This window comes from Nannospalax galili, unplaced genomic scaffold (assembly GCF_000622305.1).
Source record: "Nannospalax galili isolate Female #2095 unplaced genomic scaffold, S.galili_v1.0 scaffold281, whole genome shotgun sequence".
In the NCBI taxonomy this organism is placed as follows: domain Eukaryota; kingdom Metazoa; phylum Chordata; class Mammalia; order Rodentia; family Spalacidae; genus Nannospalax; species Nannospalax galili.
This window is the reverse complement of record NW_008349068.1, coordinates 2879438-2906636: the sequence shown is the minus strand read 5'-3', so window position 1 is coordinate 2906636 and position 27199 is coordinate 2879438. Positions and strand designations below refer to the sequence as shown.

Sequence of the window (27199 nt, the reverse complement as noted above, 5' to 3'; positions counted from 1 at the left end):
GGGTCTCCCTGTAGCCCCAGCTGGCCTGAAACTCACTATGTAGACTAGGCTGACCTTGAATTCACAGACATCTGCCCGCCTCTGCCTCCTGAATACTGGGATTAAAGGTGTGAACCACCATGCCCGACCCTTAATGTTTGATGTGTGTGTGTGTGTGTGTGTGTGTGTGTGATTAATTCTTTCAAAAATTTTAGGCATATAGAGTGGGATCTGTTACTGAAAGTTACCTGTTTTTAGGCACTGAAATTTATTTCTTAAACTTTTGTTTGTCTAAAAAAAAAAAAACCCACAGGTATTAGCATAGCTTTGGGTGCGAAATTTGAGACATCAAGTCACTGATGTATGTGCTTAACTTGCCCTTTGGTTATGGATCCTTGATCCCAGCCATGGAGCAATATCAGCATGCCCTCTTGTTACAGTGTCACCACACACATGCCATTCACATTATTACAGCCATCAAAGAAGAGCCAGGAGGAACCCGTTCTATTACAGGGATGAGTGATAGTGTGAGATTGGACCCCTTAGGGGCACTTGGCTAAATGGGTGATTCAGAGATGCTGTGCCTCATACTTGAAAAAAAAAAATCAAAAATTTTTATGTTTAATGTTTAATATAAATCACCAAACCGGAATGTGTTATAAAAATGAGCTAAAATTCTACTTATCAGACCTTATTAAAGCATCTTAAGTATGGAGCCATTTCTAATTGGTAAAAATTCACAGTAGACACTTCTTGCAAGTACTTATTTTTAAGAAATATTTCTTCCAGTAAGGAGGCCCTTATTTCAGCATAAGATATAATCCAGGGGACAAATCTTTCTTTAGGAAAGAATCATTTTTAACTTCACAGAAGGAACCCAGGCAAAATGTATAGTTTAAGCCTTATTCCTCACTTACTTTGAGACAAAAATCAATTTTAAAAATAATTAAGGGTAAAGTAATAAACAGTCCAAGCTAGCATGGTTGGAAGAAAACTGCCATGCATGGGAATAACTGTCAAAAGCCAACTGTTATTAGTCTGAAAAAAATTAAAAGAATAGCGTAGAAAATTATCTGTGCTGCTTTTATCATCTTGATTAAAGAAGAGAAACATGGGTAATTTAAAATTAATCTGTGAAAGAATATGTTGTCATTTCAATTAAAGGAAAGGGAATCATTGTTCTGCTGTCCTACCTCAGCAAGGACACCACCACAAAGCAGGGAAATTTGACCTCCAAAGTAGGACCGGTACAATAAACCAATTTTCAGCCACAAAATGTGATTTGCAAGATTGGTTTGAAGTAGTGCTGCCTGGGTACCGCCTCTGCTGGGGAGTGAAATTAAAACTGTCATCCATTCACACAAAGTCCCCATCAGTTGGCAGCCTCTGGTGCATACTGGTTCATAACCACAGCTGCCTTCCCTATGGGCACAAAGACACTCCTGAGGGGACTCTGCCCCTAAAGCTTGTGTATTACAATTCTCAAACTAACAGTGGAAAGGTACCTCTGGGTCACCGGGGAGACCTCATCTCTCAAGATGAGGACAAGTGAGGCTGGGAAAGGCTGACTAAGCTTCTTTCTCCCTTATACGTACCACTCTAGACTTTTCTATTAATTTCTCAGCTTAGTAATGCACCCCTAGAATCCAGGGTCTATAGAAATAGCAATCAGGATGCTAGGAAGAGAATACATCTTATGACTTCCAATATCTTCTCATGGGAATATTTACACTTTCACATTGTACTGATTTATTTAATTATTATACTACTTGAATTCTTAAAATAATCATGATTATGTTGTTAATTTTTAAAAACAAATATTTATAAATTTAGCAAGGAAATGCAGAGGACATGACAAAGTTAAAGACATTGTCTTTGCCCTTAGAAAACTTAACTTTCTAGTTGGGGAGAGGAGGTAAAAATGTAGGAAAAGATAGAAAAGAAAGCTTATTTGACAGCATATGTCAATTCAGGAATCCATGCTATAAATATGTAGATCTTGATGTTCTATAAGTTAAACCATATACTCATTAGACAAAGAAGGAAAATCTGTCTATAACATGACCAGCCTGACAGATGAACTTTGGAGCTTATCTATTGTGGCATCATCACATGAATATTATTTTTGTGATTCAACTTTCTCATCTAGTCTTATGAGTCTGGCTTACATGAATTGCTGTAACTTATAAGGATGTCTACTTTATTTATATTTAACAGTAGACTTCTGTTTATGTACTTTGCCAATAAGTTAACTACAGCTTTCTGTACAGGCGCCAGAATGAGTTGCAAAGGGCGTAGGTGTGCTTTCCCTAATTTCTTTTTTGTGCTTATTTTTATTTATCATTGCTTATGCATGTTAATTGTACAGATGAGTGGATTTCACTGTGACATTTCCATGCATGTTTATGTATTGTGTTTTGACCATGTCCACTGTTTCTTTAATCTTCTCTTTCTACTTCCCCTGGTTCCCTTTCTTGCCTTTATTTTCAGTTTCAAATATGAAAGGAAACAGGAGCTCCTTATGTCTCTGTATTTGGCTTAATTCACTTGACTTGATGTCCTCCAATTCCAACCATTTTCCTGAAAATGTCATAATTTCATTCTTCTTTATAAATGAATAATACCTGTATCATAACTTCTAAATGTCTCAAGTGCCTGTAAGAGGATGGTCTTGCTATCTTATATAATCAATAAGAGATGTAAATCTCTTGCTGTTAATGGCATTCTATTAATTAAGTTCTAGATGCTACATTACAATTTGGAGTTTACATACATTTAGCTAACACACAGAGGTTTACCTGACCCAGTTGCACTGAGAACATCTGTAAAGGTAAAGAGATGATATAGAGAGAGGGTGTTTGCAGGATACCAGTTCCTAGGCCAGCTGTTGGTGCTCATGGAGCAAAGCTCTTAAGAATATCCCTGGTGGAGACTAGCTAGATGTTGCTAAAGAGCAGCTGGCCATGGATGCAAAGAACATCCCCAGGGGGTGATGTCCCTATTACTCCCTCGAAGCAGGAATGCTAGGCATCTGTCTGCAGTCTAGACCACTTTCTGCAATATTATTAAGGTTCTAAACTTAAACAAAATAGGAAAGTCCACAAGATCTAGATGCAACTTTCTTTGGAAAGCTATGGCTACTTCTGACCTAATCCATAAGCAGGAGAAATGCTCATGAAACTATTCAGTAGAAATTATTATAAGTAGTTGCAGAAACTAGATACACAGAAATCCCTGCCTTAAACAAGGGGACTGGATCATTTTTTGGAGATACTTTGAAAGCAGTAAAGATCACACTAAAACAGCTCCCCCCCCCGAAGTTATTAAATCTCAGAGGAAAAACAAAAGAAACAACTTTGAAACGTTATTCATCTTTAAGCTTCTTTGTGAAGATATTTTAAAGTCTGCTACTATGTACTTGCTCTTTGCTCTCTAATAGATTTTATTTGGTAATTTGGCCCAGGTGGGATTTGAATATAAAGTCTACGTACATTTACTTTTCCTTTATAATCAATCCACTATCAATCACTGTGTATCAAATCCTCTGAATTAATAACTGCTCACAATAGCTTCCCATTTCCTTTCTATTTAAAAGATACAAATAAGTAAAATATTTCCCTTAAACAGTTGCCTTTCTTATCCTGAAGCATATTGTTTTGGTTTGTTTGGTTTTTGACACAGCGAACTGAATGCTCAAAGACATACCCAACTCCTCCCTAAATGTACCAATAAAAGAAAAGGTATACAGATTGGAGTGGAAGAAAAAATACTGTCTTTGTTTTCAGGTGACGTGATTATCTGTGTAGAAAATCTGCAAGAATTGACAACAAAGCTAGAACTAATGAGTTCTAAAAGTGAGGTTGTAGAAGTCAGGCTAAGGCAAAACAATCAATTTCTTATACAACAGCAATGAACAAATGGGCTTGAAATTAAAAAGCAACATATCATTTATGTTAGTACCCCAAAGTAAAATGCTTATGTATTAGTCTCACAAAATATATACAAAAGTATTGTAAAAGAAATTAAACAACTTACTAGGGAAATAATCCATGTTCATAGGTAGGGGGTCAATATACTCAACTGTCAGTTTGAACTATCTGAAAAGGAAGAAGTGAGCTGAGCATAAGCATCCAGTGCTCTCCTCTTCTTGACCATGAGTGTAATATGACCAACTACTTCAAGATTCTGCTGCTGTGACTTCCCCTCCAGTCTGGACTGTAACCTTAACCCGTGAGCCAAAATCAATATCAAAGTATTGAAAAACAACACACTTGGAGGATTGATGCTAACCATCATCAAAATTTACTGTGAAGTTATGGTAATCAAAATAGTGTGGAACTGGAAAAAGAACAAACAGACTGATACAAAAGAATGGAAAATCTGGAAACTGACTCATTAAAATAGTCAACTAACCTTTAGTAAAGGACCAAACACAATTCAAAAGAGAGAAGGCAGCCTTTAAAACAAAGGTGTTGGAACCACAGGACCCCCAGGTACAAAAAGATGAATCTAACACCAGACTTTATACTTCTCACAAAACTCAAAATGGATCGTAGGCCTAAATATAAACTAAAAAATCTTTAAATCTCCTAGAAAATAAAATAAGAGGAAACATAGATGATCTTAGACAGGGTGTTGACTTTTGAGATACACCAAAGGCATAGTGCAGGAGAGAAAAAGTTGATAAGCTGGAATTCATTAACATTAGAAAAAACTTCTGCTCTATGAAAGACACTGTCAAGAAAAGAAAAGGGAAGCTACAGACTGGGAGGATGTTTTGGAAAACCACATCTGATAGCCAAATGTACAGAGAACTCCTAAAACTCAACAAGAAGAAGCATATACTTTAAAAATGTGTCCCAAATAGACACAAATCAAAGAATATACACAGATAGCAAACAAGACACTCTAACAACAGTACTGAAACATCAGTGCTCATCTATTAGAATGGTCAAATCTAGAACCCTGACAGACCAAATGCTGGGGAGGTTGTGGAGCAAGAGGATTCTCACATGCTGATGGTAGGAATATGCCATGCTCAGCTACTTTGAAAGACTGAGTGGTGGTTTCTTACAAAGCTAAACATGCTCTTACCATAAGATCCAGTGACCCTATTCCTTAGTGCCTACCCAAATGATATGAAAATTTATACCCTCACAAATCCTGTACATAGCTGTTTAATAGAAGCTTTATTCTTAATTGCCAAAATTTGGAAGCAGCTAAACCCAAGATGTCCTTTAGTACATGAATGGATAGATAAATTGGTATATCCAGATGTTAGAATGCTAGTCACTGTTGGGTTGAAATGGTCTATCAGTTCATGAAAGAACATGAAGGAAAATTTAATGTGTATTGCTAAGTAAAATGTCAACCTAAAAAGGCTACATATCATATGAGCTGGGTATGGTGGCCCACACCTTTAATCCCAGCACTCAGGAGGCAGAGGCAGGTGGGTCTCTGTGAGTTCAAGGCCAGCCTGGTCTACATAGTGAGTTCCAGGACAGCTGGGGCTACAGGGAGACCCTGTCTCAAAAAAAGACAAAAAAAAAAAAAAAAAAGGCTACATATTATATGACTCCAACCACATGACATTCTGGTTAGAACTACAAAGACAGTAAAAAGATCAATAGTCACCAGGGATTGGGGGATGGTGGGGAACGAATAGGTAGAGCACAAAGGGATTTTACAAGAATGAAACCACTCAGTGTAGCAGTTCGATGGTAGACTCATGTCATTACACATTTGTCAAAATCCATAGAACATATAATGCCAAGAGAGAAACTTAGCAGAAACCATGGACTGTGGCTGATTATGATGTCAACTGACTACTATCAATTCTAATAACTGAAGCACTCTGGGGGGAGGTGTTCATAACAGAGGAGGCACATGAAGGGATGGGATTTATGAGTAATCTCTGTACTCTCCATTTTCTTTATGCAGTTTCTAAAACTTCTCTTCTAAACAGTATTCCAAAAAATGCTTCCTGGCATGCTTCATGACTTGCTCTGCTAGGAAAAGCAAATCGTTCAAGAGGCAGCTGGTGGCTTTCTTTCCTTTTTGGCTAAGGGTGCTTGTGAAATGGGTCACTGACAAAGGACATGATGACCCTTTCCTTGCAGGACCCAGGAAGCCACAGGTTCTATTTTCAAGCCTGTAAATTATGCCTTTGATATGGCACATTAAAAAACAAAACCCAAAAACTTCTTAGTGGCTTCTGCCTCCCATAGCTCCTGTAGGTCCACATACCTCTCTGCTTTTGAGTCCTTAGCACCCAGAAAATAAGTATTATCATAGACATTCAAGCCCAGACATTCTCATTTTAAAATTCTACTTGTAGCTGTGAAGCTGTCATCCCAAGTCTTACTGATTCTGACATATGCCAGAAAGTGGGGATGCTTTGAACTCATAGCAGCTGTACACAGTGGCACCAGGTCCACAGAAGTCAGGCCATCCTAATAGTCAGCTGTGGGGTTGGGGGGAAGGGACTCACCAGGCCCTACCACATATTGCTGATCTGTTGGCAAATGATAGATGCTAAAAGATGGGGAAACATGGTATCTAGTTGTGTACCCACTGGTGAGCCCATCAGGCTCTGATGGCTAGTTCCAAACTCAGGATCAGAGATGACCCTGATTAAACTCTGTTGGAGACTAAACAAAGCCAAAACTAGTAAATAAGGGAAAGAGATTTATAGGGAGGAAGGCTAGGGGCTTGAAGGGGTGGGAGGGAAATGCGCGAAGGGTTGGGACAGAGGGATCATAATACATAGTATACATGCATGAAATTGTGAAAGAACAAAATTTACTAATTAAATAAAGCAGCAGAAAGTGATAGGGGAAGATACCAATGTCCTTCTATGGCCTCTACATGCGAGTGTGCACCCGCCCTGCCACACGTACATACACCATAAGGAGAAAAGGGGAAAGAATGTGGGATACTTACTACCAGAAGTACACAGAAACTGATGACCCAAACCAGCCCTGGCATAGGTCTTTTTATTACTCTAGAGGAGTAGTAATTTACCACGGTTTATAGTGGTAGCTGGTAGACACACCTAGCACAGGGTTGTGAATACAACTCACATGGATCCCAAACCAGGGCAGCTCACAGTTAATCTACCTAGAAACCTCTTTCTAGAACTACAAAATTGGCCCCAAAATGATACAGTGACTTGCAAAAACTATTGATAAGCAGGTTTCGTCCTGCTATGTCTTTCCTAAGTTCTCTTTAGGCAATGCATGAACTCTCCACCCTTTTAATTTCAGGTTTTTCACATTCCTAAAGCATGAGGCTCTTACCATGAAGCTGCCACAACGGTTATTGGTTTGGGCAACTTTAATGTCAATTTTCTTTCAAAAACCACTTTTGCTGCACATAGTATATAATGCTGTAACTGTGGTTTTTGAAATTCTCAAATAACTGTTTTATCTTTAAGGACTTTTTTTTGTTATGCTGTGGTGAGGTTGTCAACACTTCCTAATATATAAGAATTTCTCCCTTTCCCTCCAATATATAATTTCTTCCACATTTTCAGATAGATCATCTAAGCCAATTTGTTGGCACATTTCACCTCATACCACAGAGAGAAGCCACAGTATAGATTTTAAGTGCTGACAGAGAGAGAGCTGTTAATTTGTCTAGTGTGCAACCTGTGCAATTTTCTACTTCTCACAGAGAGCATACATTTCCCGATATTTAGATCCATGTTTTATTAACTATTGATATTCCTAGGGAAAAACGTGGCTTTTCTAGAGGCAATCATTTCCTATTTGTTATTTTCCCATACCTTGGTGGGAAATAGACGTAATGGTGAACAACAGCAGACACTCATGTAGAGACATCTGTATCTTTGAAATGGCTTCCTCTGGCAGAAAAAAAAAATCCCACAGCAAGATACTTTTCTGGAGATTCGGTTTAAATTTTCGGAATCATACCACATTATGAATCTCAGATTCTTCAGCGTTCCTTTTGATTCTCATTATGTGATTCACGGGGATCCTGTCTGGTTCTCTGTGTGCCATTTCATCACACTTCCAGGGGCCAGAATGATCTCTACACTACCTTTCCACCAGGAAGATGGCACCTCTATCCATCCAGCTGCCCATTCCTTGGATTCTAGGGTTAAATCCCTGCTGTCACTCTTTTTCTTCACGAGCATCTCCGATCAGCCATTGATTCTGCACAGACCCCCTTCCCTTCCCACGATTCCTCGCTTAGCCTTGCTACAGGCCTTTGGCATCTTTCTTATGAATCATGTCAGCAGCTTTACATCACTCTTCCTGATTCCTCCACAAAATTATGAAGGAGCAAATATGATGAAACCATTCCCTCCAGTGGCCTGAGAGTCAAGCTCCTTAGTACTTTGTACAAAGTGCTGTATGTCTTGCTACTTCTTCATCTTAAATGCCATTTTAACACTTACTCTATTTGATTGCAATCATCCATTTCTTTTCCTCTTCCTCAGTTTGTCAGAAATACTGAAGACGATCTCCTCGATTCCAGCCACATCGCATTGCTTAGCTGAAAGTTTACTGAATGAATAGTTAAGTGAGGACTCAGCGTGGTTCCATCCAACTTTAGAACAGTAGGCAGAATGTAACCAACTCAGATTTTCACCTTTCCTAGGCGTACTGGACTTGCCCAGTCAGCCCTAGCCATGATGTACTTTTGCTACCAGAGGCCATCTTGTCTTAACCCTTTCTTCGCATAGCTTCTGCCAGATTTCCTGTAACTTTCCTGCTATGCATAAAGTGCCTGAAATTGAACTCTAATCTTCTTAAAGAGTTAATGTGCCTCCCTAAATGCCTAATTTACTACCATAGAGTGACTTAGGCACTAGGGAGAATCTGGCTCATTATTTAATAGCCAATAAAGCCAGCTGTTTCATTTCAAGAAATTAATGGTCTTTAAAACCTTTCCATATTATACCAACTGCTCTTCTCAATGGAGAGCCAAGTGACTTTTATTAGTGAGGTTGATAAAATCCAAACCCTGTTACTTCTGCTCTAGCCTTCTTCATAATACCAGGAGAGTCTTCTGGGACATCTGGTTATTTTTGTTTTACTCTTGCTGTTGATTCTTTGAGATGTTTTCTTTGCTGGGTTTTCTTTGGTTGCTCCCTTAGAGACTGCAAAAGGTGGTCCAGCAGCTGCACTCCAGGGCCTGCTGGCTTGACCTTCGGCCTTCTTGACTTCTTAAATATGAATGCCTTGCAGCATTAAGCTTAATTTGGCTGAGACAGTGAGCAGTTTGTTGCTTTCAGGTTCATTCATTCCATCTTTAGCCATCTGAAATTACTCATATGCAAAAAAATTGGAAGATGTTCCATGGAGTCTCCTTCTCTTACTAACATCCCACCATTTGGAAAAAGATTTTTTTTTTAAAAAAAAAAGACCAGATCAGGCCATATTATGAGACAAAGATACAAAAGCTCTTCAATTTTTAGTCATTGATCAATATTTTTTTTGAGGATATTTGGCTTTTAAGAATAAGAAAGAATAGAATTTGCCCTCCACCAGCCGCTAAGGTCTCTCTGTTCCTTTATATATAAATTGTTGCCAGTGACACGTAAGCAACTATACGCAGTACAGGTATAGATACAGATATATTTTAATATCCTACACATGTTAAATGGGTTCTTTATCTAACTTATTTATGGCAGGGAAGCTATGGCTTGTTATTAATATTTTACTTTCTTGGGCTCTCCTGCAGCCTTATGCTATTATAATTTACAGTGGAACTGACACAATGCCTCTTTTTCCCATGGAGTTTGCTGTCTGCTCGTTCCCATGAATGCTTCCTCTTTACTTTCTGGGGATGAGAATAGGAGGTTTTTCTTCAAGAGCTGGGAATATAGTAGCATGCGAATCTTCTTTTTTCCGCATGTTTATGTGGTGTGTGTGTGTGTGTGTGTGTGTGTGTGTGTGTGTATTTGTGTTGGTGTGCTTGTCCATGTGTGGAGGCCACAGGTTGACTTAGGGTGTCTTTCTTTATCACTCTCAACCTTATGTTTTTGAGACAGGGTTTTTCACTGAACTTAGCTAGACAGTTGGCCTGTCAACTCCTGGGATCCACCTGCTTCTGTGTCCCCAGTGCTGAGGTTACAGGTGTGTGCTATGACACCTGACTTCATTTGGGTACCCAGGGAATGCACTTCCTCACGTTTCCACAGCATACACTTTATCTACTGAGCCATCTCCCAGCCCTGGGAATCCTTCTTTAGGTTGAACTGACCATCATACAAATCTGACCTTTGAAGCTTAAACAGGTTTTTCCTTTTACATTGCTTGTGGGTGTTTTAGTGGGCAGGACAGAGATAGGAGCACATGGGCAAGAGTTTGACACCACTCAACCTGATTTCTGGGATTTAAACCCTGAGAAGTTTCACTGCATTTTAAAACAAACCAAAAGACAGTGCCTAGAATAGAAATACACATACGGTGCTGTGTGGGGCTGAAAGGTAGGCCACAGTTAGGTTGCTTGCTGACACTATTACATTCTTTATGATGCTAAGGATACCCTCCAACCCAGTAAACAATTTCTTGCTTATTTTTTTCTCATAAAATTTTACAAATGAAATACTTTATGAAGTCATTTCTTTCTGTTATAAAGGAATATTAGTTAGCTATGCTGGAACTATAATGTGAATAAATATTTTTAAATGGTCTCCTTTAAGAGGGGTTTACAGTAAACACCTTTAATTTAATAAGTCTTCAACTTGTTGGGTCACAAAATTCTCTTGCCTACCAATTACTCATGTAATTTCAGAGTCTGACAATCTTCTGCAACCAATCAATGGACAACTTAAACACACACAGGCCCCAGATGAAGAACCTCTCCTTTCATAGTTCCTTTGGGTTTAGACAAATTAACACATTTTTCACAAGACCCAGTTTTACAACAAAACTTCATTCCTTCTCATAGAGTTAGAAGAGTGCAATAATGTTCATTATACTGCTAAACTGTCCTGTGATGTTTGAGCTTCCCAAGAAACTGACTCTGGAAGTGGGATTGGTCCCCATCACTTCAGAACCAAGCATATTTATGTCATGTGTCCTTTAAGACCCCTTGTCTGGATATGGGCTGGTCCCCCATCTCTGTGACAGGAAGAGAACAGAAAAATAGCCCAAGAGTTAAAACATTGTGCCCTTGAAAGTAGCTAGGAAGTAAACCAACAGAGGTTACTAGTGTCTAGGCCATGATATAAAAATGCCTACAGTGGGAAAGAGAAGCTGGAAGTTCAGCACTGAGAAGATCTTTCATGGAGAGAAAGTTCAACCTGGATTCCAGCTGACTGCCTCAACTTCCACAGTCAATTTCTGGTGGATGTTTTGTGGACCAGTTTGATGTTTTGCTGTCTGTCTATCTATCTCACTTTGTCTTGCTATATAATTAACAAACTCATTTATTTAAGACAACACATCTTCATTGGAGATCATTTTCCAGACTATACATAACAAAGAGCAACTCCCAATGATTGCAGCACTGTCTCTGAGTAGCATGTTCTTAAGAACTAGATTTGAACAGCACAATAATCCATCTTCCAGAAAATGCAGGGCATGCCTATCAGTGCACATGGTATGCTTTGTTTGTGCTGCAGAGGGTGACATCCACTGGCAGATGGTCAAGAAAGAGAAGGAATCTGTTATTCAGGTGATCTTGACTATCATCAGAATACTGAGGACTTGATGCTATAGTCTGCTCCGAAGGTCCAGGTCAGGATGCTCTAGTCTACTTTGTACCCTGACAGGGGGCATAACTGCAGTAACAGCAAGGTGCAAATTGATCGTGGTTGATATGTTCTGAAAAGGTGCAGAAGTCTTCTATGATGTTTGTTGGAAGTCATTTGGCATGGCTGTCAGAATTGTCTTAGGTCTTTTACGATTTCAGCAATATCATAGTTGATGTTGCTGAAAACTCTGTTATAAAAGTGTATTACTGTTAGGCTGACATGACCTGCTGTAGAAGTACGAAAGCAAAGGAACTTATAAAGGAAGTACAAGAAAATATGGTTACATATCTTAAGATGCACTGGGTAGGGTGGCACACACCTGTAATCCTAGCACTTTGGGGGCTAAGGTAGGAAGATTGAGAATTTGAGGCCAGCTAGGCTACATAGAAAACATAGATAGTGCTGTAGCTCAAAGCTACATCCTGAATAGTAATATACTTTTGTATTGTTTTAAAGTTCTCACAGTGAGAGATAACTTTTGCTTACAAAAACAAAAGAATAAATAAGGCAAAAGTTAAGAAATTTAACATACAAAATTTATAAATTCCTATTTGCCATAAATATACTATGAAGTTAAAATCATTTTAGATTTCTTTTCTTTAGTTTTGTGGGGGGGGGCACGCATCTGTATGCCATGTGTTCAGCTGCCCCCATAGGCCTGAAGAAGGTGTCAGATTTCCTAAAGTTAGAATTACAGGTGGTTGTGAGCCCCCCAGTTTGGATGGGAACCGAATTCAGGTACTCTAGAAGAGCAGAAAGCACTCCTAATCACCGAGTCATCTCCTCCCCAGCCACCTGAAGTTACTTTAAATATGACAAAATGTTTATGTCCTCAATATATGAAGAGTTCTAAATCAAGAAAAAAAGATAAACAACTGAACAGAAATTATATGGAAACAGGCAAATTTTAACAGATTAAAAACTGTAAATTCCAACAAAAATATAAGAAGATTCAATCTCACAATGCATAAGGAACCACAATTAAAACAATTGTGATTTTAATTGCTCTATTTGACCTATTAAATTGATATAGATTTTAAAACATGGTTTATAATCAGTACTGGTGGGGGTATAAAATTGGCACAACCTTTTTGGAGGTCTGTCTAGTAATATATATGAGGGACTTGAAAACTATTCACATTCTTTGACTTGGCAATTAAGCACTAGGAATTTATCCTGCAGCTTGCTTGACTTTATGACATATACTTCTTGTTCTAGAATGAGTTAAGTGTCTTAATTGAACTGGTTGTGGCTGATGCAGTTTTCCAGGCTTCATGGGTACAATATGGGCATTTTTAGCATAACAACTTATGCTATGTGAGTCCAGAGACTGGACCCAGGCAATAAGATGAGAGAGAGAGAGACAGAGACAGAGAGAGACAGAGAGAGAGACAGAGAGAGAATATGAAGGGTAGAGGACAACTTTAGTGTCCCTCCTCAGGAGCTTTCCACCTTGTTTTGTTCTGTTCTGTTTTGAGACAAGGTCTCTCTTTCACTTGGACGTGGGTCTTGGCGCACCTTGGGGATTCTCCTGTTTCTGCCACTCCAGTACTGAGATTACAGCTGCATCCTGCCATGTCTGGCTTCCTACATCGGTTCTTGGGCTCCAGTGAAGTCAGGCCCTCATGCTTGTGCATTAGGCACTTTACAAACCCTCTACCATTTTTAATTGGAGCAAAGGTAGCAACTGAAATGTATGCAAAACTTTAACTTGCATGCAATTACATAGCTACAATCCTAATTACAGTCACTAACTCACGGACACTTAAATCCCCATCGTTATTCATGGGTATGCTTGAGTTAGGCACCTCAGTATCAAATTTTCATTTTCCAAAGACTTTCTGTGATCTTAGGAGTATCTGTGAGGTGCAGCTGCATTTTGGCAATGTTCTGAGAATGGGCTCAACAGAAAATGAAGTTGCCAAAGACCTTACATCATGATGAATTGATTACCTGAGCAAAACCAAGAGAAACCAGAAAAGCATTCTTCCAGGGTTGCCCTCTTGGGCTGCTCTAGTAGTTGATGTTATTGGTATTCACTGTGTCCCACACCACATGGGACATGACTGATCAACTCCTCTAGAAATAAAGTGCAGGTATCAGTCGGTCTGCAGCTACTTAACAGTTACATATTTTTCTCTCATGGACGTCCACAAAGACTGATCTGCTGACTTGGACTTAATGCTCACTCATCTCAGCAGCAGGGTTATGTCTGTCTCTTAGCTCTTCAGCACTTAGGTCTATTACATGCCTAACTCCAAGAATGCATGCCATTTGGCTTGCAGCTTTCTGTCGCCAGTGCACTGGGCAGGAAGAGGTGCTAGGGAGCTGGCACCTTATGAGCATCCTTTAGGCGATGACTAGTGGGACTTGAAAAATGAACACCTCAACATTCTTTCCTTTCAGGTGGGATGGTGTGGGCGCATTCTATATTATTCCAGAAGGCCCTAAGACGTGACAGCTGCACCTTATGGGCTTCCCCTTTCTTTCCTCACCATGTTTGATGCTTCCCAGGTTTACTTCTCAGATAAAACCACACTCAAGTGCTTGTCTCAGAGTCTACTTTTGTATGGAAATCCAGCTTAACACACCAGAAGAACTGTTTTATTGTTGAATTAATTCTAGAATGAGAATTTCTACTATTCTTTGTTGCTGTTGCTGTGGTCGTAATAGTATAAGGATCTGTGTATCCTTTATCCAAATTCACTAATTCTTTGCATTTTGCCCCCATTTATGTTATCATTCATTCTTTCTCTGTTCTATTTCCTTCTCGAGACAACTTCTTCCTTTCCACTATCTATACATACATGTACATAGAGAGCCATGCGTTATATATACACAGTAGTATTTTCTGAGCCATTTAAGAGTCAGAACACTTGTGCCTCTTTACCCTTAAACATGCCACTACATGTTTCTTTAGAAAAAGGACATTCAATGTTATAAACACAATTCAGATAGCCAAACCGTTGCTACTCTTTCTTCTTACCCTCATGCTCGCACTTTCTGGGGTGAGAGCTATGCTTAGTCACAGAATGCCAAATGACATTAAGTCAGCAGTTCTGTGTATTTCCAGAATGAAATTACACAGACAGTGATGGATATGCCTTTGCTGTCTACATAAACAGTGATGACGTGTCACAGCTATAGGCTGGTGCCCAGGCTTTTGTGCCCTGCACCATCAACTTGCCTCTTTTCCTACATCTAAGTAGAGATTCTGTGGTTCGTGACATCATCCTTCCCTGAAATGCCCTTGAGATTTTATTCAGTTTTCATGAATACGCATTTGTCTAGCATCCTCGGTCAGTCATTAATTCCTGTTCATGTTGAACCCTCTCTCTTCAAACCTACTATCTCCCTTCCCATACTCTGAATCTTTTCCCCAACTTTCCTCTTGCAGCGTTCTCCCTCTCCGGGGGTGGTACTATCTCCCAGCAGTTGTGTGTGGATTCATTCTTGACACCTGGCTTCGCTTACCTCACACGCCCACACATGCAATCCATCATGGAGTGCTGTCAGTGTTCTCCACCACCCTCCTGCAATTCTGCTATCATCACTACCATCCTTGTATGTACCACCAGCGTCTCTCCTCTGAACTGTAGTAAATACCTTCCAATTGGTCTGTGTCCACTGCAGCTCGCTCCAAGCTATGCTCACCCTGCAGCTGGAGCAAGATTTTAAAACATAGTTTAACTCTGTCCTCTTGCTACTTAAAACCCATTTGAAGTTTCTAATTAATCTCTGAGCAAATATAAATTGTCTTCGTTTGCCTAGCCGCAGTCTGGCTTCTTCCTCCCTTTCTTGTTCAACACCCCCATCTCTATTCCAGCCACACAGCCTCTGTTCATAAGGTTTTCTCCTACCACAAAACCACTGCACATGGTGACACAGCATGGAATGTTCTATTTCTTCTCTTTAACCTCCTTCAGACCAAAACTCATGTCTAATTCCCTCCCTTGATTTGGTCCAAATTCACATTATCGTTTTTGAATAATGTATCTGTTCTTTCTGTGTGCTAGGCAAGGTTGCAATTTTCTGTTTGATTTGTGATTGCTTAGTTGCTGTCTTCTCCACTAGAATGTAAATTCCACAGAGGAGGAACTGTGTCCTTCTGAGCTTATTATGATATCCTGAGGGTCTACAAGGCATATGAACTTAACAAGTAGTTGGTGACTAGTTGTTGAATGATGGACCATGGAGGGGCAGATGACTTGCCAGCTCATCTATTTAGGTTAATAAATAGATGTACAGATAGCTTCAGATGACTTTTTTTTTGTAATTAGATATGAAAGGAGTGATCAGAGAGACAGACTGAGGAGTTCAAGCTGTTGACAAAGTGGTAACATCAGTGACTTGTCTTTAACTGGCCAACAGCAGGCAGTCATCAGAGTGTCCTGGCCAGAGTACAGGCAGCACATCCGGAATTTATTCATATAACTCATTGGCCAGAAGTTCTGTCATACATGGACCTGATTTTGATGTTGGAAAGCACAGAAAAGGGTGTTGCACAGTCCAGACCATTTAGCAGAAGTTGTCAAAGGCACAAATATCAATGGAAAGTGACCGAGAAGCTTAATACAAATTCCACCCCAGAGTTACAGATTTATAAGACTGTTTCCAGAAAAAGAACTTTCCTGTAGCAAATACCTTCTCAAAAATAGCTCAACATGCTTATTTTCCACCTTAAAATCCTGCTAGAACAATTATAGCTCTTGTAAAAAAACCAGGCTGTCAGACACTATCATTTCTGGATGTGGGTCTGCCTTTGCCTCCTCTACATGTAGGTAATTAGTGGGCAGAAACCTTATCTGAGTAGTCACCACCCAGTCTTCACTTCTAAGCAACAGCCATGTTGGAAAGGGACTAATGATGCCTCACAGCATCCTGTTGGTGGAGCAGGGCCAATGAGAGCTGCCAGGTTCCCACCTATTTAACATGGCATTCCATGTTCAACCACAGGGTCAGCTGTGCTAATTGTGGAGCAGGACAATGCTCTGTTGGGACAAGCCCCAGCCACTTCTATCTGGGCTTAATTGAAGGCTTGGAATATAAGCTGGAGCACATTCTGGAAGCTGCTCTTTTTGTACCAACCCTTCTCACATTTGTACCACAAATGTTTGCCTTTGCTACAAATAATGGAGCTGGACCAAGGTGCTCTTGGCATAATGACTGAGGTCGTGGGGCTTGTGCCACATGAGATCCAGGGCACAGATGGGCTTGTGTGGCACTGTCATGGCAATGCATTGCCAATCCCCCTTCCTTGGACTTGAAGCAGCAATCAGTTGAAGCAAACCTTCCACAGCGCGCCGACATTTGTACTTCAGCCATGTCCCCTAAGGATCTGCCAGAACTATACCAGGAAAGGATCAGGAATTCTCTCCTGGCTATAAAAATTGCTGAGGTAGAAACAACTTGTTCCACATACTTTTAATCCCTTAGCATAACTCAGAGGCAGTCTTCTTCAAAAAGTACAGTTAAAAAGATAATTCAGCTGGAAAAAGGTGGGTACTAAGAGGAGCTCTGTGGTTCATGGTATCCGATCTTAGTAATTTTGGATGCCTATTAGGGGGCTGTTCATTTTAATGTCCCTGAGTTACATACTGTACTGGTTTAGGGCAGCCTCAGCACTATGGACTTGTCCTTATTCCATGGAATGCTTCTCTCTGGCCTGTTTTCAGCTAGTCTAGAACAAGATACCTTGACATAGTACAGAGACCAGAGATTTCAGAGGAAGAAGGAAGTGGACTGACTCAAAGGCTCCATTCTAATTCTATGCTCAATCTTGGCCACATGACTTTGCATCTCTGGGCCTCATTTTCTTCATCCAAACCTAAGGTTATTACAAGAAGTGCAGGAAGCAACCTATTTAAGTGCCTCCTAGAGTTCAGTTAGAGCAAAAGAGGTACTCAACAAATATTGGTTTATTCCCCCATATCCTATTACAAGTATTCTCATAGAGGAATGCTGCAAAATGAAATCTGGGGGGCTGGAAACCTGGTCCAAGCACATGGGTATGTAGCACTTAAGCCCTGAACAGCCTGAGCCACCCCCATCCCTACGTCTGCTCCCAATAGGAACAGATTGATGGCTGTAAGGAAAATGCGGCTGCCTTGGTTTTACCTGGGGAAAGCTTATCATAATGATGTCAGATGTAAGTGTCATTCAAGGTATAAAAATCCCTTTTTCTCATAAATTCCCTATTATTTGTCTAATATTTTGTTAGTGCTTCATAGCCTGCAGGTTTCAACATTTTCCATTTTCTTTAGAACCCCAAAGGGCATTAAGATGAACATGGATGTATTTGGTGAGGCAGTTTGTGCTATGGATCGAATTAAGGGCTTTGCATGTGCTAAGCAGGTCTATAACTTAGCCGCACCTCGACCCATAGATACAGCATTTTCAAATGGCCTAAGATATCTTTCACTGTATAAATGTGTGATATTCGAGAAAAAAGAAGACATGGTGTTCTAAGCATTCGAGGCTTGAGAGCAGTAATGGTGTAGGAAAGAGAAAGAAAGCCGACCCTAGAAACCAGAAAGAGCTGAGTTTGAATTCTGGTCCTGATTCTGTCACTTTGAGGATGATTCTTAATCTTTAATGAAAAGAGACTCACGACTACTACATAGCTGGTTGGTGGGATGCCATAAATCATTTCATGTGAAAATGCAAAGATATACTAGTACTCAGCTCATTTCACAAATCCCTTCCCTAAGGCTCAATTTTTCATGGTTTGATTTTTCTTTTTAAATACCTTTACCTAGCTCAAGAACATCTTTGAAATAATTTCATGTTGATCTTGGTATATAAACAGGAAAAATATACTTAGTGGTTTTACTGCAAATGATTCTTATTGACTATTATCATATACTGGAATGTTTTATCCAGGATGCTTACATGTTGTAGTGATGCAATACCCTTTGAAATACTCATAAGGTATAGGTACCACAAACAATGAAATCAGACATCAAGATGAATTAACAACCTGCATGTAGTAGATTGATACAAGGATGCCTGAATACAGCAAACTCAGGAACTTAGGCCGAGGGACAGTAGCAAATAGGTGTGAATATATACCTGCCAGGGAGGAGGTGGGCACAGGATGAGAGCAGGCATTGTGCAGAACAGTGCAGCGCTGCTAAGAAAATCACCACCACAATTCCAGGGCAATAAGCTTTTGGCAGCAGATGGTGGGATGGCAATAAAACAGGAAAACATCAAGAGTTACCAAGGAATATGAGAGACGAGAGAGAAACAGTCTAAATTAAGCAGATGCCTAGGCACAAAACAACCTTTTTTACTTTTGGCTGGAGAAGTGGGAAGCAAATACTCGCACCCTCTTAAATATGTGCAAGAGGGAAAACATAGAAGTCAGCTCACCAAGCTTCGCATACTTCAAGTCCAAGGTAATGTCAGATTTGGCACTCTTGAAATAGCAGGCACAAACTCTTTCCCTAAATGAGTACTTAGCCAACAAAATATGCAACAGTTTAGAATTTGCTATGGAAAATGAGACAAAAAGTGAAAAAAAAAAGTATGGAATTTAATATATGGCCCATCAAGACTCAGTTAAAATTACTTTGGAGACATCAGCACTGTAATGGGTCTTAACATGTTTTAAATCACTAATATTCTAACTAAACTCATAATGGAGGCTTTTGGCTGAATAATTAATATCAAATACTCTAACTGGCATCGAGGATATATTGCCTATGAGGAAATGATGAAAAGTTTGATTAAAATGGACTTTTATCCGAGGAACTAAGTGACATAAAAATGATACAGCAGTAGCATTAACCCCTGATCTGAGCTGTTTGGTATCTTAAAGCCACATTCCATACTAGAGATTTTTGCATTTTCAGGAAGTTTGAGTTGACATTGGGGACATCATCATCTCACAAAGAATTAAATCTCTGCTAATTCATCATTTTGTCCTCAGCATTAAGACTGAGGAGGTGTCGGGGGTGGGGGTGGGGGTCAAACAGGCAGCTCAGTCCACCAGGGAGGGAAGACTAGAGATGAGATTTTTAACGCAGGGAACTGAGGGAGAAAGGATGAGCAAACGCAAGCTGGTGGGGAAAGAGCGCACCACTGCTTTTTTTTTTTTTTTGGTGTTTTTGAGACAGGGTCTTTCTGTAGCCCCAGCTGACCTGGAACTCACTATGTAGACCAGGCTGGCCTTGAACTCACAGAGATCCACCTGCCTCTGCCTCCCGAGCGCTGGGATTAAAGGCGTGTGCCACCACACCCTGCTCCTGAGGCAATCTAGTCTCAGGCAGATGTAGAAGATTCCAGGTAGACGGATTCTCCATTGCACCTCAGCACTCCAGCAGTCAAAACAGACAGTGATCTCAGCCACAGCACAGGAAGCAGGCCTGCCGTGGTGAGGAAGGTGGTTCAGATAAAGTTGCCCCATGAGAAAGGTGTCAGAGATGGACCGAGATTCACAGTATTCAACGATGGCTTTTAGGGAAGAGGTACTTGTAGATGAAGAAGCCTCAGACTCTGGTAGAACATTCCACTCACAGCCATGACTGCCAGAAGCAATCCGTATATTCCTATGAAGCATCTTATTTGGCAAGCTGACTTGTGGCAGAGGGAAGTATTCAATTAGGCAACTTGGCTACCCAGGCAGCCAGCCCTATCCCTCATACGAACCAATTGTTCTGACAATCTCATTGGACAATCGAATTGCTGTTTAGATTAGCTTCAGCCAAAGACGCATACTGTGGCATTGCTTGGGATACTTGCATAACTTGAGTGCCACCTCGATCTACATAGTAAGTATGATTGATAATGCCAGGCTGGCAAAGGGAAATTCAATAGCAGTGATTAGAGCAGGACTCAACTGGGGAAGACAGAGAAATCTGCAGAGGAGAGCCTTTCAGCAGTGAAGAAAATGACGTAAAGGGACCTAGAAGTTGCCTGGACAAAACGCTGCTGGGAATAATAGAATGCTGTGAGGAGCGGGCATCACAGCCAGCCATGCCTTTGGGATTGGGATCTTCCTAAGGATGGGTAAAGACATATGCAGGCAAGAAAGCTGAAACCGACTGAAAGAAGCAACTGGAATGTGACCATGGGAGTCTGCTCTGCTGCATGCTCTCTCGATTGGAATACAATCCTACCCAATCTGCAAACACTGGGAACACACCAGAAGCAAATTTATTTTGGGTTTCTGTGAAGCAAGCATAAGCTGTTTCTTCCTCTTTCTAAAGTTGCTCTTTCTATCTAAAATCAGCTCTAGTATATTGATTCTCATTACAGAGCCAAGTTGAAAGCTGCTTAAGATGGAGAGAGAGAGAGAGAGAGAGAGAGAGAGAGAGAGAGAGAGAGAGAGAGAGAGAAATTTTTCTTTCAAATAACGTCTAAGGGTTAGCAGAACATCAGGACTTAGAAGCCAAGTGGAGTCTGAGCAGTTCTTCAGTCTTTTTCTCTATGAGAATGTGCTCTACACAGGGTTCCTCCAGATTTCTTACCATCCTTTTCCTTCTGAGTAGATATTATTCTTAATCTTGAAGAACCAAAGTACCAATTTGCAAACATTGCTTTTTCAACTCTCAGGAGCGTTCTAACAAAACAGGATTCTCTTTTTGGTAGGCAAAGTATATTGCTTAATGTTCATCTAGCAATTGCGCATTAAACTGTTCATATTTCAAACAAAGGACCCAAGGGAAGGGGGAAAGAATTGATTTTATGACAGCATTACAGAGATGGTTGAAAGGCATTACTGAACCTGGATATTAGTAATGTTCTGTGTCATATACAAAGATGAATAGGACACAGTTCCTGTCCTCAAAGGCACTTACAGTTTAGTGAGAGAGAAAGAGATGAGCAAATAATACAATGGAGTATTATAACTATAGTTTACTTGCAGCTAGGAAGACTGAGCTGCTGTCCTTAACAGACTAGCAGCCATATGACTTGGGTTCAAGTCCCAGCTCTGATACTTCCTTGTTGAATTTGGGCAGTTTACTCTCTTTATCATGTGCTCTTGCCTATGAAAGGAGGGTAAGAATAGGGCTACTACTGAGTCAGAGGGATGCTATGAGGATTAGGTCACTTGGGACATGCAAAGTACTTAGACTGGTGCCCAGCGCATAGTAAGTACTGTGAAGGGTTAACTATTTAGAAGTCTGGACTTGCATTGATTCCAGGGAAAAGAGACATTCTTATGGAAAAATCTTTACTATATTGGAAAACAGTCTTAAAACAGACTGTCAAGAAAGCTCAGGAGGATTTCTTTTCCCTAAACTACTTGAATAAAAACAAATGTCTGTTCATCTTTATGCCAATGTATTAAGAGTCTACTGTATGTGTGGTCCTATTTGTGGTGGTGGGTATAAATAATAGTGAACATAAAACCAAGTCCCTTACTTCTAGGAATTTAAAATACAATGAATCATGTAACTCAGGGTGTTTTGAGTGGTAGGAGAAACATCACAAATGGACATGAAAGATAAAAGGGAGAAGAGCATAAACAATAAAGATGACTCATATTTCAGCGTGGGGATGCTGAGGTGTCCCGGAGCAGGAAAGATGGGTCTGTCAAGTCGATGGCTGTGACTGGAGTCACAGCAAGAGTGAGATACGGAGGTCAGCCATTGCATGGTTTCATCGTGACAGTGATCAGAACTGAATCCTTCAGGATGTAGGGGGCTCTACACCAAGGAAACAGTGGGAAACAGATCAGGTGCGATCAGAGGCCTGGGGCAAGAGGCTGCAGAGTGAGTGGGTCCTGTGGAAACAGAGCCAACATTTATAGCCCACTTTTTAAAATGGAAATGTTGGACCCTAGGTGAGGCAGGAAGGTTGAGGACAAAAGTTAAGTTTATAGGACGAGTCCTGCCCTCCTCCAGCTGCGAGTCCTGCCCTCCTCCAGCTGCGAGCCCTGACTATGAGTTTGTCATCCCTGTCCTAAGCCAACAGCCCTGGTCTCTTGCCTAGACCAAAGTCAGCATCATGGATCCATTATATGGATTCTCTAGCCCTGGGAACAATGTCTCTCAGCATCTCCATCAGCACATGTCACTCAAATCGCATTAGTTTGCCTGTGCCCTCTTACTCTCCATTGTCTGGACTCCTGAACTCTTTCCTCAGAGTCAACTAATGCTTTCTGCTTCAGTCAGAAGCCCCTGTGTATCTCCACACAGGTGCTGGCCCTGCATTCTCCACAGGATGGAAGGGACTCCCAGAAAGCTGTGCAGTTGAGTCTCTGCATTCACCATTGTAGGCAGGGGGAGGAAATAAAAAGTGGAGAGGTACAGCCCAAGGAAGGAAAGTCGGTGGCCTCAGGTCTCAAAGATGCCAGTGCAAATGAGCTTGCTTCATTACAGAAAGGAAAATTTCATCCCCATGGATCAAACAAGAAGAGCTGAAAAAAAATCCTTCAGGTAGGTGAGGCTGTCCACTGATTGCATTACTGTCATGTATTTAATCCTCATACCACCACTAGATGGAGACCCTGATGTCACCCCCAATTTGCAGATGAGGAAGCAGAGCCTGGAGCAGTGAGATCACTGGCCAGGGCCACACAGGTGGTAAGTGACTGAGCTGCGGGCTGCACTCAGGGCCTGGCTCCAAGCTGTGGTTCCCCTGGGAAGTGAATGTTAGAGAAGACACAGCAGGCTGAGCATCCAGGAGCAGAAGTTGAGGGCTGATGTCAAATGCCTCAGGGTCGGAGAGGAAAGGAAGTGAGGTCATCTCTAGAGACTGGGCTTGGGGAGTTTAGTCATCTTGGTAGAACAGGGTCTGAACATCCACTGTGGGAGAGTCAGGGGAGATGATCATCTGATTAAAAGCAATGCTGGCCAGCAGCGGGGGCCCAGCTGGTGCTGTCTAATGTGAATTTTGTAGTGGAACCGATGAATGGGGTTGTCTGAGTTTCTCTAGCTATCTTCTATGGCCCATGTGCAGGGACCACAGATGAGACGCGGCATGTCTTCCTTGCTCCTTAAGACTCCTCACTTGATTATAAACTTTGAAGAGCAACATCATGTGCTGATGCACGGAGCCATCTGTGGAGAAGTGAGATAATGGGATCTCATGGGGCCGGGCATGGGTCAGGTGAACGACAGAGGCTTGAGATGGGTGAACAGAGAGCTCAGAGCTAAAAGGCCTGACTGGGAGGGGGCCCATAAATGAGAATGGAGTCTAGGAGAGCTGGAAGGTACTTGTAGGCTAGAGTGAAAAAGAAGCCCTTAGTAAAAATGTATGCATTGGTGTTCACACATTACAGCAGCCCAGGAAACAGCCACTCACCTGTGGTGAGTAATAATTTGTGTCAGGCAAGAATAAGGGGGATGCTGATTTCATTCTGTTTACTACCAAAGAAAACTGGAAACTGCACAGGCTGTTAAGACACTGGCCCCAGTCAAGGCCCAGCATTTGCTAACGAGGTTGTATTACAAGTGCACTAGGATTTCCAAAACAGCACCCTCAGGAGAAAAGAAATAAAGTCATTTTCCTTAGGAGACAGAAGATTTAACATTGCTTAACAATAACACTTAACATTGCTTAGCCCTTAGCCTCAGGCAAGCTTCTAACTACTCAGTGCTAGGAATTGTCTTTTTGCCTGTGCTAGCTGGGGTTCTGGCTTTATTTTTGTGTGGTGTGATTTAACTTGACAGCCGCCTGCTTGGGCTTGTTTTAAGGATGACAGAGTTCCACGAAAGCTTAGGAGGGTGCCCTGGACAGTGACACATTTTCTGCCTGCCTCCCAATTTGGCATGTAAGTCAAGGATACAGAGTTTACCTTAAAAACTCCTTTGACATCTCAATGAACGGCATAGGTGCCAAATCAGTCAGGGACATATTCAATTCCCTATAAGGATGGTCACTGATTTCCTACAGAATTATTCCTGTTTTTAATTAAAAATTAAATTCCATAAGCATTTAGAAGCTCCCTGCCTTTGTGATAAAGAGGAATCCTGTGCCTGTGGCACTGTTTCTCTTTCAGGGAGTTGGTGTGATTCAATTAAGAAGACAGGAAAATCCTCAGGTGAGGGTGGAGGGACCCAGGGCAGTGTCACCAGCACTCAGCCAACTGAGTCTGGTACCTCAGAGGCCAACAGGGTGTGTCCTCACCTCTGTAACTCTGTGTCTCAGGCAAACATGGGCCCCAGGACTGGGCACACACCCTCTGAGGGAGCTCTGTGTCTTCTCTTTGAATCCCAAAATGGAAATTGGGATGTGAGCTCCCCATTGACATCCCGGCAGCCAGGAGTTCTCACACATTTGTCTGAGCCCTGTCTATTCTCCATTATGGCTACTTCTTGCCAGGTAGCCACAGAGGTCTATTTGCACATGCAGCTAATCACTCCTATCATTGTGTGAGAGAATGGACTCAGTGCCAACACTATTTTCAGGCTAAGATGCCTCTCTTTCAGCTTCAATGATGTCGTGGAGCTGGCAGGGTTCTGCCAATTCAAACACTGATGATAGCTCCTAAACCACAAACAGCATCCACACACTGTCTTTGTCACAAAACTCCTTCAGCAGTGTTTATTTCTAAGCAGACTTGTTTGGAGTCAGCCATGATTGGGCATTTCAGGGCTAATTAGTGAAAATAAACAGGAATTGGAAATCCAGAGGTCTTTATATTAGTAGTCATGCATTCTCATAAAAGGCTGATTTTTTTGTGTCCTTTCACAGACAGTAGAGTGCTGAGGACAGACTGGGACTGTGTCTCTGGTTCCATGTTCTCATGGACCCTCTACATAGTAGGTGAGCACCAGAACAGGGGGGATGAAAAAATGAGTGAGGTTTATAGAACTATAAATGTTATTTCTGTGCTTTTGATTTGCACCCAAAAAGAGAACAGTTTCTGAACTTGGAATGCAAGTTGGCCAGAAAGACATTAAACTGATTTTTTCCCCTTTCTTCCCCTTTTCCTAAGAACCTATTACTTTCCATTTGCCCTTAACCACAGTTTCCATATCCATCAACAGTGGAAGTTGAAAATGTTATATTTCAAATGAATTTTGGAAACGACTTCCACTTTTCAAAATGAAAACAAATACTAAGCCAGGGAAAAAATATAGACAGGAAACAAACCGTAGATGAAGAAAAAAAGAGAAAGAAATGAGAAAACCCTGTGTGATAACATATATAAAGAAAACAGAGATAAATAAAATACAGGTGTGTCAAAGCTTTTGCAATCTGTGCTTTGATTGCCACACCAAATCACTCTTAAAACTGATCCTCTGATAAATATAAGGCTGTATAACTTGATAATCCACATACTTTTTTCATCTGTATGTGGTATGTATGGTGTGTATGTGTGCATATTCACGTGTGTGTACACATATGTGAATATGCTATAGAGGCCTAAGGCTGACCAGGAGTCTTCCTTCTTTGCTCTCCCTCTTATTCATCGAGGCAGGGGCTCTCAGTTGATCCCCAAGCTCATAGAAATGCAATTCTAGGTAGACACCTTGCTCTGGGGATCCTTTGTCTCCACCTTAGGAGACTGGGAATCACAGGTGGGCTGTCATGCCCTCCTTGCATTTACTTAGGTTCTGGGGAATCCAACTACCTCACCCACCACTGAACCATCTCACCAGCTCCAACATAACCTTCTAGTGGGAGAGGTTTAAGGCAGGGAGTCTCACTATGTGGTATGGCTGGCCCAAAACTTGCTGTATAGACCAGACTGGCTTAGCACTCACAGAGATCCACTTGCCTCTCCCTCCTGAGTGCTGGGATTAAAGGCATGCGCCACCATACCTGGCTCAATGTACATTTTCTAAGAGTACTCAGGCAATGTTCAGGATATTGTCTTGCCAATTCACCTGCAGAAGTAGAGCCAACATGCCACTCAGAACAGCATGTCCATCTCTGATTTAAGACCTTAGCTCAACCTTGCCCTTTCAGAGGTGATATTCTGAGTCATTTCACTTTGGTGGCTGGCATTCGCCTTTCTTTGCTTCTTTTCGAACTTGCTAATTCTCACACTCTCAACTCATCTGACTCCCATGGAGGCTGGCCATAAGTCATCTTGGAAAGGTCTCCTCTTTGTCAAGCCAGTGCTCCTGATTGCAGACTAACCCCACTCTTCATCTCGCTGATAACAGTCCTAACCTTTGAGAACTGTATCTCATTTTCAGGGGTGTCTCGTTACTGCGTATGGGGATCAAATTAGGTCAACTTCTCCAAGCAAACTTTTCCCACGCAGTTCCTTCCCCACCACTTGTCTCTGCCTCTTAGCAATATTTGCTTACTGCCTCAAGGACGCGGTCAGATTCTAAATCAAGCAAAAAAATACCTTCCCAGGTTCATGTTTTTCTCTCACTTTTTAATACCCACCTGGAGCTCTGAGGTTAAGGCTGGTCTGCCCTTTCTCGAGGGTAACTCCTAGGACACAGGATTTGCAATTTTATTGCCTCTAAGCTTGGTGTAGGATGTTCAATACCATTTTTATAGCAATGGCTTAGGATTTCCATTCAGTATCCAATATTCTTGCTGACATGTTCAATTGCAATGATATACTATTCT

The 27199-nt window shown here is 41.2% G+C and overlaps 1 protein-coding gene across 2 annotated transcripts in view; it reads right to left on the bottom strand.

Annotated features, from left to right (window-relative positions):
- Positions 1-27199, bottom strand: part of Pard3b (par-3 family cell polarity regulator beta) — a 1142550-nt gene that overhangs the window by 30506 nt on the left and 1084845 nt on the right. The window lies entirely within an intron of this gene.